At 40.1% G+C, this 18,999-nt stretch overlaps 1 pseudogene; it reads left to right on the top strand.

Annotated features, from left to right (window-relative positions):
• Positions 1 to 4,942: 4,942 nt before the first annotated feature.
• Positions 4,943 to 5,061, top strand: LOC142735582 (5S ribosomal RNA; annotated as a pseudogene).
• The last annotated feature ends 13,938 nt before the right edge of the window (positions 5,062 to 18,999 follow it).

Consider the following 18,999-nt stretch of genomic DNA (forward strand, 5'->3'; position numbering starts at 1 on the left):
TCGAGACTCCGGTCCACATCCTTCTCACCACACAGCAGCGCCATCAAAAGATCCACTTTTTTACCTGCACTTGTCTCTAAGTTACGAATGCAGCTTCCTCACAGCGACAATTTCCGAGACCTATATCGGATGGATGGCAGTCCGTTAAACCGCGGAGAAGGGACAAGAATTGAGGTTCCTAATCGTGATCTCGGTTGAATGGAGTGGTTACTTCCTGCAGACTCGGTACTCTGGGACAATGTTCTCTACACCCGAAGTTTTGAGGTTAGCTAATATGCTAGACCTTTTTGTTCATCTGCCCACAAGGGCATCATTCACAAATACATGTTTATCCATGGTTATGCTGTTTTATTGTTTGTCTATTTTTCCACAAGGTATGATATTACGTCCAAGCATGATGATGACACAATGCTATGTGGCAGCTCATTTGTTGATAGGTGCATCTTTAAAATATATCAAACTCGCTGTATTTTATAATGGTACTTAAAATCCTCTCCTTAAATGTAAAAGGGCTGAAGAGCCCACAAAAAAGGGCATCTTTATGGGCTGAAGCTAAAAGCTTATCATGTGATGTTATATGTGCCCAAGAGACACATTTTGTCCAGAAGGATGCATTTAGGATGAAACATCCAAATTTCAGATTTGTGTTTCACGCACACTATCATTCTAAATCTAGAGGGGTGCTTATTGCCATGAGAGATTCCCTCGCTTCCCAACTTATCACGGAGGTCTCTGACCCCCTGGGTAGATTTGTCATATTGGTCTGCTCCATCAATAATGTGATATACACAATAGCGTCTATATATGCTCCGAATAAAGGCCAAATAAGATTTGTTCATAAACTATTGAGACGGGTGAATAAGGTCAAGCAGGGGAGGCTTATCATTTGTGGAGATTTTAATACTGTATCGGACCCTGCGGTGGATGCAACTTCTTCTGCCAGAGGAAATGCTCGGTCCCTGGGCAGAGTACTGTGGCAGAGGGAGTTGTATGATGTTTGGAGAACGCATCATACCACGGAGCGAGATTATTCATATTTCTCGGCAGCACATAGAACACATTCAAGAATAGACATGTTTGTGGTAGACAAAGAAAGTTTGGTAGTTTCTCAGGCATCCACGATTGAAACCATTACGTGGTCAGACCATGCCGCCATCACATTGTCGGTAGAGGAGACGTATAATTCCAAACAGACATATGTATGGAGAAGTAATTCGTACATTTTGAATCACTGGAAATATAGACCTATCTTTGAGACCGATTTAACGGAATATTTCGAGGCTAATGTTGACTCTGTAACTGACCCATACATCTTATGGAATGCGCATAAAGCTTTTATAAGGGGAACATTTATTAAGCTGGGGCATAGGGACAAAAAATTAAGGAATGAATAGATCTCTAAGATTCTTGAAGATATCAAACAACTGGAAGTAATTAATAAAGCTCAACAAACGTCAACACAAATAGCTGACCTTGCGAATCTTAGGCAGAAACTCCGTACTTCTCTCCTATTTCGCTATCAACATAATTTAAAAAAGGTGAAAGCCAAATACTATTCCCAGAACGATAAAGCAACTAAACTCTTGGCTTCCCGAATTAAGGTGCAGCACACTAAAAATAGAATTCCTTATCTAAAAAATAAAACAGATACTGGCAAGTTATATAGCCCTAATGACATTGCCAATAGATTCAAGGACTATTGAAGTATGCTTTATGATTTGCGCTCAGATCCTTTTTCCTTCCCAATACTATTAGCAGATATCCAACAATTCTTGACCAAATTACACCTTAGCAAATTAACTGAAGACCAACTAGGGATGTTGAATTCTCCCATAACAAAGGAAGAGATCTCTAGGATTATTGCTTCCCTTCCTACACATAAATATCCGGGACCAGATGGCCTGGCAAATGATTACTACAAAGTATTCCAATCTATTCTTGCCCCACACCTGCAAGGGGTTTTTGATAAGGCCATGGAATCGGGTTCATTCCCGAGGGAAAACCAAAAAGCACTAATAGTAACATTGCCCAAACCAGGGAAGCCTTCAGATGTTCCACAAAATTTTAGGCCTATATCATTACTTAATTCAGATCTGAAAATTTATGCTAAATTATTGGCTGTTCGGTTAGCTCCTCTGATACCTGATCTGGTGAATCCTGACCAGGTCGGATTTGTTAAAAATAGACAAGCCCCGGACAATACAAGGTGCATCCTAAACATTCTACATTATTTGGAGACGGAGGGCATACCTTCGGTGCTGGTCTCATTGGATGCTGAAAAAGCATTAGACCGCATTAATTGGATGTACGCGTTCTCGGTCCTTAAACACATGGGATTTAGTGGGAACATATTGACAGCCATTACAGCACTGTACTCTGCACCCTCAGCCAGGGTTTTTACAAATGGAGCTCTCTCAGACGCGTTCTCCATCTCTAATGGAACCAGACAGGGATGTCCGTTATCTCCCTTGATATTTGTCCTTTCAATAGAACCACTGGCACAGGCATTACGGGAAACTCCTTTGGTTAAAGGGGTAAAGATAGGGGACCGGGTACATACCGTTTCATTATATGCAGATGATGTGATCCTAACGCTATCAGATCCGGAGGAATCTCTTGAAGCAGCAGTAGAAATCATCACAAAATTCGGATACATTTCACACTATAAATTGAATACCTCCAAGTCACAGGTTCTCCCCATGAATATTCCTGGACACTCGCTTTCTTTCATGAAAAGTCGGTTCTCTTTTGATTGGCAAACAGATGGTATAGATTATCTGGGGGTGGTCCTGACTTCATCTCAGAAAGGTCTTTATACCAATGTTAAATGTTATTCAACTTGAGACTCAGAGAATTACCAAATTTGAGATTTCATGGATAGGAAGGATAGCAGCTTTTAAAATGATGTTACTTCCTAAGCTCCTATACTTATTCCGCACTCTCCCAATCGCGGTCCCTAGGTCATTCTTTGCTTCTATACAGAAGATTATATCGAAATTTATATGGGCGGGGAGTAAACCTAGGACTTCATATGCATTGCTAACTAAAGATAGGAAAGCAGGGGGAGTTGGTGTACCGGACATATACCACTATTATATGGCTTCTCTAATATCTCCGTTGGTGTCATGGTGGCGACTGGACACCCATAAACATTGGGTACAAATTGAAAACTACGGAGCACAACCGTTTAACTTGAAACTGTTGCTGTTGGCTTCATATTGGAAGATACCTATTTCTTCATGCGTCTCTCCATTGACTAAAACTTCCATACATATTTGGTCAAAATTTCACGAGCTCTCATTCCCAAATACCGTTTTAGATATAAACACTTATCCCACAGAATTATTGGAAGTGGCGATCCCAAATTTGAATATGACACCATGGACCAGAAAGGGTATCACTGACATCTCTAAACTCTGTGTAAATTCCCAAATTTTGCCTTTTGAAAGATTATCTGATATGTATGCTCTCACAGAGGCGGATAGATATAAATATATACAGATTAAACATTTCTTGACAGCTCGACGTCAGGAGGAGATATATGGTAATACATCTATCTTTCAGGTGTTCTCACAGCGAAACAAGGGTTTAAAACATATATACTCTCTCATTGAGGGACAGAATCTCTTTGTTAAGACATAACCGTTCCGGGAATGGGAAAAAGATTTAGGTATTACCTTTGAAAACGGGGAATGGTCCAAAGCTTTTAGATGGATTAACAAATCTCTAAGTTGTAGTTCACATTACGAATCTGCAATGAAGACTATATTGAGATGGTACTATACTCCAGAACGGTTAAGTAAAATGTATCCAATGTCTTCTCACCTGTGCTGGAGGGGGTGTGGTCAAAAGTGTACTTTAATTCATATTCTGTGGACATGCCCTTGCATTTTGAGGTACTGGCGATTAATTTTCAATCTAATCTCTGACGTTATCAAGACAAGTATCGTTGGATTGCCTCAGTTAGCTTTGTTATTTCTGGAGCTTCATGTTGTTCCCCTGAGATTCAGAGCTTTGATATGTAAGATTTTGGTTATAGCTAAAATTGTTCTGTCCAGATATTGGAAATCCATCTTAACTCCCCCTATTGAAGAGGTGATTTCAGAAATAAACAATACATATTTATATGAAAAGATAGTGGCATATGGATCGCCTGATCCTCAACCCTTTTCGAACGTATGGGACGCATGGAGAAATAATTCTAACTGTAATCCTTAACATCCTTAAATGTTTCGGGAGGTCTGGTTTCGGAGGGACACTTGGTACGGAAGAAAGAGAGGAGGAGTTAATTTAGGCTGAGACAGGAATGTTAGAGATATACGCACAATGAACATAATTGTATGCTAAAGGCTACACTGTACTGTCAACTTTGTGGAATATCTGTATGTACGTGTGTTTATTTTATATGTTTCTCAATGCGTTTTTGTTATATATTTCACTTTACTTTATGTATGACGAATTGAGTATCTTGCTTGAGAAATTAATATGCTTAATGTCATGCTTGTTATATATGAAAAACTTTAATAAAAAGATTGAACCATAAAAAGGACTATGGATTAAAGCATTAAATGTCAATGGCCATTCTAAGCTGAATGTGCCTGCTCTCGTCAGATCGCAGAAGTTACACTGCTTAAGGCCTCGCTAGTACCAGTGTGGGAGACTGTCTGGGAATCCGTGATGCAGTTGAATTTTTATTATGTCGCTTAGATTTTGTTTCACAATCGATTAAAAAGGACTATGGATTAAAGCTTTTAATGTCATTGGCCATTCTAAGCTGAATGGGCCTGCTCTCTTCAGATCGCAGAAATTACACAGCTTAAGGCCTCGCTAGTACCAGTGTTGGAGACTGTCCGGGAATCAGTGGTGCGGATGACTTTTTATTATGTAGTTTCGATTTTGTTTCACAATCGATTAAAAAGGACTATGGATTAAAGCATTTAAAGTCAATTGCCATTCTAAGCTGAATGTGCCTGCTCTCGTCAGATCGCAGAAGTTACGCAGCTTAAGGCCTCACTAGTACCAGTGTGGGAGACTGTCTGGGAATCCATGGTGCGGTTGACTTTTTATTATGTCGTTTAGATTTTGTTTCACAATCGATTAAAAAGGACTATGGATTAACCCCTTAAGGACGCAGCCTAGTTTTGGCCTTAAGGCTCAGAGCCCATTTTTCAAATCTGACATATTTCACTTTATGTGCTAATAACGTCGGAATGCTTAAACCTATCCAAGCGATTCTGAGATTGTTTTCTCGTGACACATTGGGCTTCATGTTCGTGGTAAAATTTGGTCAATATATTCAGTGTTTATTGGTGAAAAATTGCAAAATTTAGGGAAAATTTAGAAAAAATAGAATTTTTCAGAATTTAAATGCATCTGCTTGTAAAACAGACGGTTATACCACCCAAAATAGTTACTAGTTCACATTTCCCATATGTCTACTTTAGATTGGCATTGTTTTATGAACATTCTTTTATTTTTCTTGGACGTTACAAGGCTTAGAACATACACAGCAATTTCTCATATTTTTAAGAAAATTTCAAAAGCCTTTTTTTTAAGGTACCTCTTGAGTTCTGAAGTGGCTTTGAGGGGCCTATGTATTAGAAACTCTGATAAAACACCCAATTTTAAGAACTAGACCCCTCAAAGTATTCAAAACAGCATTTAGAAAGTTTATTAACCCTTGAGGCATTTCACAGGAATTAAAGGAACAGTGTCACCACAATTTTTTTTTAAATATGTTAAAGATGTTAGTGCTTTATTAAAAACGTTTGGATTAATTTGTGTGTTTGTGTGTTACTTTTTCTTATTTTTACACTTTTTCTTACCTATGGGGGCTGCCATTTTTTTTTCCATTTCTGTATGTGTCGATTAACGACACATACAGACATGGAATACGGCAGCTCCTGTCCCATAGGGACTGCGAACGGGGCCCGTTCCATCCACGCGCCGCTCCCACACAGTTCAATTTTAAATGCGCGCCGTCCGGCGCCATTTTCCTGTGGACCGGAAGTCGCGGCCGGACAGTAAGATTACTACTTCCGGTCGCGGCTTCCGGACTTGTGCACATGGAGCAGCGGCAGCAGACGGAGCGGATGGACCGGAGGGAGTGGCGGCGACTGGAGCAGGTAAGGGATTTCTATGTATGTTTGTGTTCAGTGTGTGTTTACTACTGTATGTAAACCTTCTACACTGTGTGTTAGCTCAAAAAATGGCGACACACAGTGTAGGAGGTTAGACCGTTCAAACCCCTCGTTTCTCCCGGCACTAGCCAGGATAAAGGAGGGGGGGATGCTGAGAGCTCACTAGAGTGAGGGCTTTTTACCCAAATTTGCAGCATAAAGCAATGTGGTTGCTTTACCACATGCAATGCTGCAATTTTGGGAATGGCTCCATCTAGTGACCAGCAATGGGAAATATTATAAATTAGAATCCAATTGAATCCAATTTATAATATTTCCTGACTCGTGAAAAAAAAAAAAAATTAGAACAATGTTTAAACACCTATACACTAATTGTTTAACTAAAAAAAAAAAAAACATGTTTTGCTGGCAACACATTCCCTTTAAAGCAAAGTGGAGGTGAAATTTGCAAATTTCATTTTTCCTGCTGAATTTCAATTGTATTCAATTTTTTTTCTGTAACACAGAAGGTTTTACCAGAGAAACACTACTAAATATGTATTGTCCAGATTCTGCAGTTTTTAGAAATGTCCCACATGTGGCTCTACTGCGCTCGTGGAATAAAACACAAGCCCTAGAAGCAAAGAAGCACCTAGTGCATTTTGAGGCCTCTTTTTTATTAGAATATATTTTAGGCAGCATGCCAGGTTTGAAAAGGTGTTGAGGTGCCAAAACAGTAGGAATCCTCCAATAATGACCCCATTTTGGAAACTACACCCCTCAAGGAATTCATTTATGGTTGTTGTTACCATTTTGACCGCACAGTTTTTTCATAGCACGTATTTGAATTGGGCTGTGAAATGAAAAAAATTTCATTTTTTCCAATAAAATGTCATTTGTGATAATAATTTCTTATTTTCACAGGGAACAAAATACCCCATTTTGTTGCCCAATTTGTCCTTAGTACGACAATACCCCATTTGTGGTGATAAACTGCCATTTGGGCCCATGGGAGGGCTCAGAAGGAAAGGAGCGCTATGTGTTTGTTGGAGTCCAGATTTTGCTGGATTGGTTTGCGGGTGCCATGTCGCATTTGCAGAGCCTCAGAGGTATCAAAGCAATGGAAACCCACCAGAAGTGACCCCATTTTGGAAACTACACCCCTCAAGGAATTCAAATATGGTTGTTGTTACAATTTTGACCGCACAGTTTTTTCACAGCACCTATTTGAATTGGGCTGTGAAATGAAAAAAATGTCATTTTTTCCAATAAGATGTCATTTTTTATCAAAATTTCTTATTTTCACAGGGAACAAAATACCTCATTTTGTTGCCCAATTGCTCCTGAGTGCAGCAATACCTCATTTGTGGCGATAAACTGCCGTTTGGGCCCATGGGAGGCCTCAGAAGTGAAGGAGCACTGTGTGTTCTTTGGAGTGCAGATTTTGCTGGTTTGGTTTTCGGGTGCCGTGTCGCATTTGCAGAGCCCCAGAGGTATCAAAGCAATGGAAACCCACCAGAAGTGACCACGTTTTGGAAACTACATCCCTCAAGGTATTCATTTATGGGTAATGTGACCATTTAGACCCCATAGTTTTTTCACAGAACTTATTTGAATTGGGCTGGGAATGAAAACAAAATTATTTTTTTCAAATAATATGTAGTTTTGGCTGAAAATTTCTTATTTTCACAAGAAACAAAATACCCCATTCTGTTGCGCAATTTGTTCTGAGTGCCGCAATATCCCATTTGCGGTGATAAACTGCCGTTTGGGCCCATGGGAGGGCTCAGAAGGAAAGGACCACCATTTGGCCTACTGGGGATTTTGTAGTGCGAAGTAATGTTGCAGAAGCCCCTGAGGTACCAGTACAGTTGAAACCCGCAAGAAGTGACCCCGTTTTAAAAACTACACCCTTAAGGCATTCATCTAGAGGTGTAGGGAGCATTTTGACCGCAGACCTACACCCCATAAACTGTAATGTGGGTTCTCCCGGGTATGGCAATACCCTACATGTGGCTGTTATCAGCTGCCTGGGCACACAGCAGAGCGCAGAGGGGAAAGACGAGGGGGAATAAGTTGTGCGGAGTGCATCAGGGTAAGTAAAATTGGGGTAAATTATAAACCAAGGGATGTATGATAAATTTTAAAACACTCTTTCATACAGAGCTCTGGTAATTCGGGACACGTGTCACATTGATATATTGTGTCATCCCTTATCGCCCTCTTATAGCAGACTTTGAACCTCTTTTGACCTTTTCCCTTCTTGCCAGTTTGGGGAACTTCTCCTGGAAAGTGTTGCACTGGTACGATGCGTGTGGCCTTGCTTCCAGAATTACTGGGTGCCCCCTTCTTGGTCCCTAAAGATTAGGTTCTTGATATCCACCTCTTGAAATTCCAGGAAAGTTCCCCTCTGGCCTGTACATCGATGTAGCACGTACGCATTGTACAATGCCATCTGTATGATGTGCCCGGCCAACTTCTTATACCACACCGAATGGCGCTGTAGGGCTTGATCTGACAAGTCCCCCCCTCCCATGTACCTATTGTAGTCCAGGATGCAGTTTAGTTTGGGGGTGGCCTTTCCTTCATATATCCTAAACCTGTAGGTATACCCTGATGCACTCTCGCACAGCTTATACATCTTCACGCCATACCTTGCCCTCTTACCCGGCAGGTACTCCCGGAATTGAACCCTCCCTTTCAAACGTACCAGGGACTCATCAATAGAAATACACTTCTCGGAGGTGTATGCTTGGCAAAACGGGGCACTGAAACGGTCTAATAGGGGTCTCCGTTTATACAAACGGTCAAAACTGGGGTCATCTCGGGGTGGGCACGGCTCATTATCAGTATAATGTAAGAAGCAAAGTATTGCCTAATTGATTTATTTTTTTGGGTTACAGTTCAGTTCTGAAGTTGCTTTGAGGGGCCCATATATTAGAAACCCCTATGAAATACCCCATTTTAGAAACTAGACCCCTCAAAGTATTCACAACAGCATTTAGAAAGTTTATGAACCCTTTAGGTGTTTCACAGAAATTTAGAGCATAGTAGAGGTGAAATGAACATTTTTATTTTTGTCAGAAAATCCTCTTTATACCATTTTTTTTTATAACCCAAAAGTATTTATCAGAGAAAAGCAACTTAATACGTATTGCCCAGATTCTGCAGTTTAGAGAAATATCCCACATGTGGCCCTAGTGCGGTAATGGACTGAAGCACCGGCCTCAGAAGCAAAGGCGCACCTAGCGGATTATGAGGTCTCCTTTTTATTAGGCACCATGTCCGGTTTGAAGAGGTCTTGTGGTGCCAAAACATTGGCAACCCCCCAAAAGTGACCCCAATTTGGAAACTAGACCCCTTGAGGAATCCATTGTAGTTTTCTTGGGGTGCATGCAGCTTTTTGATCAGTTTTTATTCTATTATTAGGTGGCGTGGTAACTAAAAAACAGCAATTCTACTATTGTTTTTTTATTCTATTTTTTTTACAGCATTCACCATGCGCTATAAATGACATATTCACTTTATTCTGCGTTGCGATACAAATACGGCAATACCAGTTGTTTATAGGTTTTTTTATGTCTTATGGCGTTTGCACAATAAAATACGTTTTGTAAAAAATCATTCACTTTTTGTGTTACCTTATTCTAAGCGCCAGAATTTTTGTATTTTTCAATCAATAAAGCCGTGCGAGGACTTATTTTTTGCGTAACGAACTGTAGTTTCGTTCAGTACCATTTTTAGGTACCTGCGACTTTTTGATCTCTTTTTATTCCATTTTTTGGGAGGTGAAGTGACCAAACAATTGTGATTGTGGTACGGTTTATTATTATTTTATTTTACGTCGTTCACCGTGCGGGATAAATAACTAACCGTTACGGACGCGGCGATACCAATTATGTATAGTTTATTTGTTTGTTTATATGTTTTTATTAATAATAAATGACTGATAAGGGAAAATGGGGGATTTTTACTTTTAATACTTTTATTTTTACACATTTTTTTTCACTTTATTACTTTGTCCCACTAGGGGACTTGAGGGCAGGAGACCCTAATCGCTATTCTAATACACTGCACTACATGCCTAGTGCAGTGTATAAGAACTGTCAGCTACTCACTGACAGCAAGCATAGTGGGTACTGACTAAGTCAGGACCCAATAGGCTTCCGTCTATGGCATAGCCGGACGCCATTGTATGGTGTCCGGTTGTCATAGTCACCATCGCCGGCCGCTGTCGTGTAGCACGCCGGCGATGGCAGTTTAACCCCTAAAAAGCCGCGATCTCTATAGAACGCGGCTTTTAAGAGGTTAATCAGTGGGGACACAGCGATCGGTCCCCGCTGTAGGAGCTGTGACAGCTGCTGTACGAGACAGCAGTTGTCACAGCTCCTGTATGTGTCGGGAGGACGGCCGAAACGGCCGTTACTCCCGAGACATACTATAAGGTCATGGAGCGCGAACGATACAGCTGCCATGACCTAATAGTACGTCCAGGAGCGGGAAGGGGTTAATGCATTTAATGTCAATGGCCATTCTAAGCTCACTGTGCCTGCTCTCGTCACATCGCAGAAGTTACACAGCTTAAGGCCTCGCTAGTACCAGTGTGGGAGACCGTCTGGCAATCAGTGGTGCGGTTGACTTCTTATTATGTCGTTTAGATTTTGTTTCACAATCGATTAAAAAGGACTATGGATTAAAGGATTTAAAGTCAAAGGCCATTCTAAGCTGAATGTGCCTGCTCTCGTCCGTTTGCAGCAGTTGCACAGCTTAAGGCCTCGCTAGTACCAGTGTGGGAGACTGTCTGGGGATCTGTGGTGCGGTTGCCTTTTTATTATGTCGTTTAGATTTTGTTTCACAATAGATTAAAAAGGACTATGGATTAAAGGTTTTAATGTGCATGGTCTCGTCAGATCGCAGAAGTTACACAGCTTAAGGCCTCGCTAGTACCATTGTGGGAATCCGTGGTGCGGTTGACTTTTTATTATGTCGTTTAGATTTTGTTTCAATATCGATTAAAAAGGACTATGGATTAAAGCATTTAATGTCAATGCCCATTCTAAGCTGAATGTGCCTGCTCTCGTCAGGTTGCAGAAATTACACAGCTTAAGGGCTCTCTAGTACCAGTGTGGGAGACTGTCTGGGTATCCGTGGTGCGGTTGACCTTTAATTATGTCGTTTCGATTTTGTTTCACAATCGATTAAAAAGGACTATGGATTAAAGCATTTAATGTCAATGGCCATTCTAAGCTGAATGTGCCTACTCTCGTTAGATTGCAGAAGATACACAGCTTAAGGCCTCGCTAGTACCAGTGTGGGAGACTGTCTGGGAATCCATGGTGCGGTTAACTTTTTATTATGTCGTTTAGATTTTGTTTCAAAATCGATTAAAAAGGACTATGGATTAAAGCATTTAATGTCAATGGCCACTCTAAGCTGAATGTGCCTGCTCTCCTCAGATCGCAGAAATTACACAGCTTAAGACCACGCTGGTGCTGGTGTGGGAGATTGTCTGGGAATTCGTGGTGCGGTTGACTTTTTATTACGTCGTTTCGATTTTGTTTCACAATCGATTAAAAAGGACCATGGATTAAAGCATTTAATGTCAAGGGCCATTCTAAGCTGAAAGTGCCTGCTCTCGTCAGATCGCAGAAGCTACATAGCTTAAGTACTCGGTAGTACCAGTGTGGGAGACTGTCTGGGAATCCGTGGTGCGGCTGCCTTTTTATTATGTCGTTTAGATTTTGTTTCACAATCGATTAAAAAGGACTATGGATTAAAGACTGTAATGTCAATGGCCATTCTAAGCTGAATGCGCCTGCTCTCGGCAGATCGCAGAAGTTACCCAGTTTAAGGCCTCGCTAGTACCAGTGTGGGAGACTGTCTGGGAATCCGTGGAGCGGTTGCCTTTTTATTATGTCGTTTCGATTTTGTTTCACAATCGATTAAAAAGGACTATTGATTAAAGCTTTTAACGTCAATGGCCATTCTAAGCTGAATGTGCCTGCTCTCATCAGATCACAGAAGTTACACAGCTTAAGGCCTCGCTAGTACCAGTGTGGGAGACTGTCTGCGAATCCGTCATGCGGTTGACTTTTTATTATGTCGTTTAGATTTTGTTTCACAATCGATTAAAAAGGACTATGGATTAAAGCATTTAAAGACAATGGCCATTCTAAGCTGAATGTGCCTGCTCTTGTCAGATCGCAGATGAATAACACTTTAAGGCCTTGCTAGTACCAATGTGGGAGACTGTCTGGGAATCCGTGGTGCGGTTGACTTTTTATTATGTAGTTTAGATTTTGTTTCACAATCGATTAAAAAGGACTATGGATTAAAGAATGTAATGTCAAAGCACTTAAAGGGGTTGTCCCAAGTTGATAAATGGAGCTATAAAACTCCCCAATGTAAAAATAAAAAGAATTCTAATTACCTGTCCGTCGTCCAGCGATGTAGTTTTCTTGCTATTCTTGATTGAAGTTGCGGTCGGTCCCTCTTTGTATCCTGCTCGTTGCCTAGGTTCCCGGCCACCGCTATTTACCTTTAGCGGTGGCCGCGCATGCGTAATGACATCCTCTGCGTCCTGAGCAGAGGATGTCATTTGCTCGTGAACGCGCATCTCGGCGCTTCTCGGCGCATGCGCAGAAGATGCAGTGGAAGGCACCCGTCGCAAGGAGAAGTCTGCGCTCCGCTAAAGGTAAGTGTGTATATGTTTGTGTGTGTGTGTGTGTGTGTGTGTGTGTGTGTGTGTGTGTCTCTGTCTGTGTATATATGGGTGTGTTTGTGTATATGTGTTTGTGTATATGTGTGTGTGTGTGTGTGTGTGTTTATGTGTGAGTCTATATATAGGTGTATTTGTGTGTATGTGTATATGTTTGTGTATATTTTTGTGTATATGTGTGTGTGTTTGTGTATGTGTGTGTATATATGGGTGTGTTTGTGTATATGTTTGTGTGTATATGCTTGTGTGTGTGTGTGTGTGTGTGTGTTTTTGTATATGTGTGGGTTTGTGTATGTGTTTGTGTATATATGGGTGTGTTTGTGTACATATGTTTGTGTGTATATGTTTGTGTGTATATGTGTGTGTTTGTGTATATATGGGTGTGTTTCTGTATATGTTTGTGTGTGTGTGTTTGTGTTTGTGTATATTTGGGTGTGTTTGTGTACATGTTTTTGTGTATATGTTTGTGTGTATATGTGTGTGTGTGTGTATATGTGTGTGTGTGTGTGTGTGTGTGTGTTTGTGTATATATGGGTGTGTTTGTGTACATGTGTTTGTGTATAGGTTTGTGTATATGTGTGTTTTTTGGAGTTTATGTGTGTGTGTTTGTGTATATATGGGTGTGTTTGTGCATATGTGTATAGGTTTGTGTGTATATGTTTGTGTGTGTTTTTGTATACATGTGTGTTTGTATATATATATGTGTGTGTTTGTGTATATATGGGTGTGTTTGTGTATATATGGGTGTGTTTGTGTATATATGGGTGTGTTTGTGTATATATGGGTGTGCTTGTGTACATGTGTTTGTGTATATGTTTTTGTGTATATGTGTGTGTGTGTGTGTGTGTGTTTGTGTATATATGGGTGTGTTTGTGCATATGTGTATATGTTTGGGCAGATACAGACGGACGTTGCGTTTTTGCGCGCGCAAACAACGCAGCGTTTTGCGCGCGCAAAAACCATTTGACAGCTGCGTGTGTCATCCGTGTATGATGCGCGGCTGCGTTATTTTCGCCCAGCCGCCATCATAGAGATGAGACTAGTCGACGCCCGTCACTGTCCAAGGTGCTGAAAGAGCTAACTGATCGGCAGTAACTCTTCCAGCACCCTCGACAGTGAATGCCGAACACAATATACAGCAACCTGTTAAAAAAAAAGAAAAAGTTCGTACTTACCGAGAACTTCCCGGCCGTTGCCTTGGTGACGCGTCCTTGGTGACGCGCCCTTGGTGACGCGTCTCTCTTGACATCGGGCCCCACCTCCCTGGATGACGCGGCAGTCCATGTGACCGCTGCAGCCTGTGCTTGGCCTGTGATTGGCTGGAGCTGTCACTTGGACTGAATTGTCATCCCGGGAGGTCAGACTGGAGGAAGAAGTCGGGAGTTCTCGGTAAGTCAGAACTTCGTTTTTTTTCACAGGTTCATGTTTATTGGGATCGGTAGTCACTGTCCATGGTGCTGAAACAGTTTAACTCTTTTAGCACCCTGGACAGTGACTATCTCCGGACGTCGCGTACCGGAATTTTTTTTGCCGGGTTCTGCCAAAACGAGTTCGGCCAAACTCGGTGAAGTTCGGTTCGATTGTCCGGGTTCGCTCATCCCAAAGACACTCCATTTGGATGTTTGGAAACAGAAAAGCACGTGGTGCTTTTCTGGTTACATTCATCCTTTTGACAGCTGGTGCGCTGTTTCAGTCGGTTCGCACGGAAATGCTTCCGTGCGACCTGCGTGGTTTTCACGCACCCATTGACTTCAATGCGTGCGTGATGCGCGAAATACGCGGAGATATAGAACCTGTCACGCTTTTTGCGCAGCTGACAAACGCTGCGCAAAAAGCACGGACTGTCTGTACTGCCCCATAGACTTGTATTGGTCTGTGCGTGGCGCGTGAAAACCACGCGGCCCGCACGGACCAAATACACGCTCGTGTGAATCCCCCCTTTGTGTGTATGTGTATGTATTTTTGTATATGTATATTTGTGTGTTTGTGTATATGTGTGTTTGTGTATATATGGGTGTGTTTGTGTACATGTGTTTGTGTATAGGTTTGTGTGTATGTGTGTTTTTTGGAGTTTATGTGTGTGTGTTTGTGTATATATGGGTGTGTTTGTGCATATGTGTATAGGTTTGTGTGTATATGTTTGTGTGTGTTTTTGTATACATGTGTGTTTGTGTATATATATGTGTGTTTGTGTATATATGTGTGTGTTTGTGTATATATGGGTGTGTTTGTGTATATATGGGTGTGTTTGTGTATATATGGGTGTGTTTGTGTATATGTTTGTGTATGTGTTTGTGTATATTTGGGTGTGCTTGTGTACATGTGTTTGTGTATATGTTTGTGTGTGTGTTTGTGTTTATGTGTGTGTGTGTGTGTGTGTGTGTGTGTGTATATATGGGTGTGTTTGTGCATATGTGTATATGTTTGTGTGTATATGTTTCTGTATTTTTGTATATGTATATTTGTGTGTTTGTGTATATGTGTGTTTGTGTATATATGGGTGTGTTTGTGTACATGTGTTTGTGTATAGGTGTGTGTTTTTTGGAGTTTATGTGTGTGTGTTTGTATATATATGGGTGTGTTTGTGCATGTGTATATGTTTGTGTGTATATGTTTGTGTGTTTTTGTATATGTGTGTGTGTATATGTGTGTGTGTGTATATGTGTGTGTTTGTGTATATATGGGTGTGTTTGTGTATATCTGTGTGTGTTTGTGTATATGTGTGTGTGTTTGTGTATATGTTTGTGTGTGGTTGTTTGTGTGTGTGTAGGAGAGTATAAGTATCGGTATTGTTCACATTGATAACTTTTTTTTATGTTGTTGCAGATTTTGATGTACCGATTGGAATACATCTTCGATTCGTTGGACTACTGCGTAGATCTACGTTTTTTGAAAATTTTAATAAAATGGTTAACGAGGGTTTTGTTGGGGATTTCTTATTTCAATTAAAAAAAATTGTCTTTGTGTTTTTTTTCCAAACTTTATTAGTGCCTAGATAATGGTAGTTGGCTGATTGACAGCGTCCATTATAAAGGCGGTACTTAGTGTTAGCCGGTGCAGAGGCTAGCACTAACCACCCATTATTACCCCGGTACCCACCACCACCAGGGTTGCCGGGAAGAGCTTGGTACGATCCAGTACCGGACCATCTGTTGTGATGGTCGGGTACTGGGGCGGCCGTAGGCTGGTATTATGAGGCTGGGAAGGGCCAAAAACAGTGGACCTTCCCACCCTTGTAATGCTAGGCTGCTGCTGCTGTGTTGTATCGTGCTGGTTATAAAAATGTGGGGGATCCCCACTTGTTTTTTTTTTTAAATTTCACAATAGACGTTGGGTCCCCCACATTTTTAATAACCAGCCATATACAAGGCCGCAGCAGCCTGGCATTACACGGGTGGGAGGGGCCACTGGTTTAGTACATTCCCAGGCTAATAACACTGTGTTGTTTGTGGCTAGTTATGATAAATTGGGTGGAACCCCATGTCTTTTTGATAAAAATAATAAATAAATAATAAAAAAAAATGACGTGGGGTCCCCCCCCATTTTTATAACCAGCCAGATACAACACAGCAGCAGCAGCCTAGCATTACAACGGTGGGAAGGTCCACTGTTTTTGGCCCTTCCCAGCCTCATAATACCAGCCTGCGGCCGCCCCAGAGCCGACCATCACAATAGATGGTCGGGTACTGGATCGTACCCAGCTCTTCCCGGCACCCCTGGTGGTGATGGGTACCGGGGTAATAATGGTGTTTAGTGTTAGCCTCTGTACCGGCTAACACTAAGCCTCCCCTTAGTAATGGACCTTGTCACTCAGACAGCGGCCATTACTAAAGTGATAGTAATAAAACTTGAAAATAAAACACAAAGATATAGATAAAATATTTTATTGAAATAAAGCACCCCAACACAACCCTCATTAACCATTTTATTGATGAAAAAAAAAGTGTCATCTAAGTAGTCCTCGAAACCGACGTATTCCAAACACCAAACCTGTAAAAAATCAAATATATAAAAAAAAAAGAAATAAAACATGTCGTAGGCTTATTTTCACTTTTATGTGTGATACTGACTGTTATACCATGTATAGAAACCTGCGTCAAAGTTGGCTTAGATACAGGGCGCCAGCAGACAGTATCATACATGGCCATACAGACATTTATACAAACAAACATACATACATACATGCAAACATACATGCACATATAGACATACATACAAGCAAACATACATACAAGCAAACATACATACAAGCAAACATACATGCAAGCAAACATACATGCAAGCAAACATACATACATGCAAGCAAACATACATACATGCAAGCAAACATATATACATACAAGCAAACATACATACATATAAGCAAACATACATACAAGCGAACATACATACAAGCGAACATACATGCAAACATACATACATGCAAACATACATACATGCAAACATACATACATGCACATATACACATACAAACATGACAACATACATACAAGCAAACATACATACATACATACATACAAGCAAACATACATACAAGCAAACATACATACATGCAAACATACACATACATGCACATATACACATACAAACATGACAACATACATGCAAGAAAACATACATGCAAACATACATACATGCAAGCAAACATACACACATGCAAGCAAACATACATACATGCAAGCAAACAAACATACATACATACAAGCAAACATACATACAAGCAAACATACATACATACAAGCAAACATACATACAAGCAAACATACATGCAAACATACATACATGCAAACATACATACATACAAACATACATACATGAAAACATACATGCACATATACACATACATGCACATATACACATACAAACATGACAACATACATACAAGAAAACATACATACATGCAAACATACATACATACATACATGCAAACATACATGCACATATACACATACATGCACATATACACATACAAACATGACAACATACATACAAGAAAACATACATACATGCAAACATACATACATACATGCAAACATACATACATGCAAACATACATGTACATATACACATACAAATATAAAAGCAAACATACATACATACATACATACATACAAGCAAACATACATACATGCAAACATACATGCACATATACACATACAAGCATTACAACATACATACAAGCAAACATACATACATACATACATACAAGCAAACATACATACATGCAAACATACACATACATGCACATATACACATACAAACATGACAACATACATACAAGAAAACATACATACAAACATACAAGCAAACATACATACATATATACATACAAGCAAACATACATACAAGCAAACATACATACATACATGCAAACATACATACATGCAAACATACACATACATGCACATATACACATACAAACATGACAACATACATGCAAGAACACACACATGCAAGCAAACATACATACATGCAAGCAAACATACATGCAAGCAAACATACATACATACAAGCAAACATACATACATACAAGCAAACATACATACATGCAAACATACATACATGCAAACATACATACATGCAAACATACATACATGCAAGCATGCATGCACATATACACATACATGCACATATACACATACAAACATGACAACATACATACAAGAAAACATACATACATGCAAACATACATACATGCAAACATACATGCACATATACACATACATGCACATATACACATACAAACATGACAACATACATACAAGAAAACATACATACATACATACATACATACATGCAAACATACATACATACATACATGCAAACATACATACATGCAAACATACATGTACATATAAACATACAAATATACAAGCAAACATACATACATACATACATACATACATACAAGCAAACATACATACATGCACATATACACATACAAACATGACAACATACATACAAGAAAACATACATACAAACATACATACAAGCAAACATACATACATGCAAGCAAACATACATACATGCAAGCAAACATACATACATACATACAAGCAAACATACATGCAAACATACATACATGCAAGCATACATACATGCAAACATACATACATGCAAACATACATGCACATATACACATACATGCACATATACACATAC

Source organism: Rhinoderma darwinii, chromosome 1 (genome assembly GCF_050947455.1).
Source record: "Rhinoderma darwinii isolate aRhiDar2 chromosome 1, aRhiDar2.hap1, whole genome shotgun sequence".
Taxonomy (NCBI): domain Eukaryota; kingdom Metazoa; phylum Chordata; class Amphibia; order Anura; family Rhinodermatidae; genus Rhinoderma; species Rhinoderma darwinii.